The 1,874-nt window shown below is 50.4% G+C and overlaps 1 pseudogene across 1 annotated transcript; it reads right to left on the bottom strand.

Moving 5' to 3' along the window:
- Positions 1-631: 631 nt before the first annotated feature.
- LOC308252623 (small ribosomal subunit protein uS15-like) lies at positions 632-1,100 on the bottom strand (annotated as a pseudogene). The gene has a single exon. The product of its transcript is annotated as a small ribosomal subunit protein uS15-like (transcript).
- Positions 1,101-1,874: the final 774 nt, after the last annotated feature.

Genomic DNA, 1,874 nt, shown 5'->3' with positions numbered 1-1,874 from the left:
ACCATTGGCCTCCTCCATGCTTCCTCTTGCCTTCCTAACAGGTATCAGTCTTACCTCAGCCACAGTGAGCTTCGCTCCTACCTCCTGGGCCTGCCCAAGTGGGCTGTCCCATCACAGAAACCAGCAGCTCTGAACTTCTGATTGCTCAGGCCCCAAATCCTTGGTGATTCTTCCTTAACCTCCTATTCAAAGCTGCACTTCCCCACTCCCAGCCCTGCTGCACAGTCCTGGGTCCCCTCGTCTGGATAAGGTTCTCCCTGCTGAGGCCAATGTTTTCAAGAGTGGTGTGGACAGCCCCAGGCCAAGGCTCACAGATGGATAAACATTTGAAGCCCCACAGCCAAAACAGACTCTTCCTGACCCAGGTTTTTTTGTTAATTAAACTTTTGAAAATTTATTAAGATGTGATTTACCTACATTGTAAGTGTGCAGCTCATGGACTTGCATGGACTAAACACAGCATCCCCCAGATCAAGGAACAAACATTCCCAGCCTCTGCCCTCCTCCAGGGCAGCCATGGTGACTTCCAGAGCACAGGCCTGGCTGGCGTGGCATGGCACATACATGGAATGGGAACTGCCTCTGTTTTTTTCTAGTTAAACGATGATTTTTTTGCTTGAGTACGGACATTTTATGTGGATGATTCATATTTCCAACTGCGGGGAGGGGGAGGAGGACTCGTTTGGTCTTATAATATTGAGCCAACCGTTGAATATGGCTCTCGATCAGAATCAGACGAATTTGGCATCCTTATCCTTATCCTTTCTGTTCCTCTCAAGATGCTTGCGAACTGCAACAACTTTCTTAATTAAGTGGTAGAGATCCTCAGGAAGATCAGGAGCAAGTCCTTTAGACTTAAGAATTCTCAAGATCTTATTGCCGGTCACAAAACGTACTTGTGCAAAGCCGTGCGAGTCTCTCAGGATCACACCGATTTGTGAAGGAGTCAGGCCCTTCTTGGCCAGTTTGTAGAGCTGCTCCTTCACGTCATCAGATGTCAGTTTCCGCCAGGTGGGTACGCTGGGGCGGGAGGGCAGAGCCACCTGGGCCAGGCCCTTCCCGGGAGCAGCATGCGACCCTGACGGCGGCAGACTGGCCATGAAAAAGAGTAGCTATCTCTGTTTTTAAGTACATGTTTAATTTTGGAATAATCTTGGATTGAAAATGGAAAAGGCACTCCAGAGAGTTCTCATGCAGCTCCACTCAGGTTCCCTACCACTGGCATTTCACAGAGCCTGCACACTTGTCAGGACAAAGGCCTCACCACTGGCGCGATGCAGTTAGCTAAACAACAAAGCCAGCCGTTATTAATGCCATTGACAGAATCAGAGGGACCGCTTTCTTTGATTTCACCGGTTTATCTTTAAACATCGCTCTCTGTCTCAGTCCTGCCCAGCAGCCCACACTGAATTGCACCCTGCCTCCTCAGCCTCCTCTGCCCATCAAGGCGTCTCTGCCTCTCCTGCTTTTCATGACCAGGAGCAGCCTGGAGGCAAGCAGCTGGAGGCACTGGGAAGGTTTCAGATCTGGGCTGTGAGCACGTTGATAAGGAAACCTCGGAGAGCCAAGGGCCCACCGCCTGCGGGGGGAAGGGAGGGCGGGTCAGAAAGGGCCCAGACAAGGGAACCAGGTGGAAGGACACTTTGTAAAAGCTGTGCCCTGGCCCGGCCGGCGTGCTCAGTGGTTGAGCGTTGACCTATGAACCAGGAGGTCATCATTTGATTCCTGGTCAGGGCACATGCCAGGTTGTGGGCTCGATCTCCAGTAGGGGGCGTGCAGGAGGCAACTGATCAATGATTCTCTCTCATCATTGATGTTTCTCTCTCTTTCTCTCTTTTTCTCTGAAATCAATAAAAAATATATTTAAAAAGAAA

This window comes from Plecotus auritus (assembly GCF_963455305.1).
Source record: "Plecotus auritus genome assembly, chromosome: 7".
NCBI classification, from domain to species: domain Eukaryota; kingdom Metazoa; phylum Chordata; class Mammalia; order Chiroptera; family Vespertilionidae; genus Plecotus; species Plecotus auritus.
This window is presented reverse-complemented; position numbering and strand designations above follow the sequence as displayed.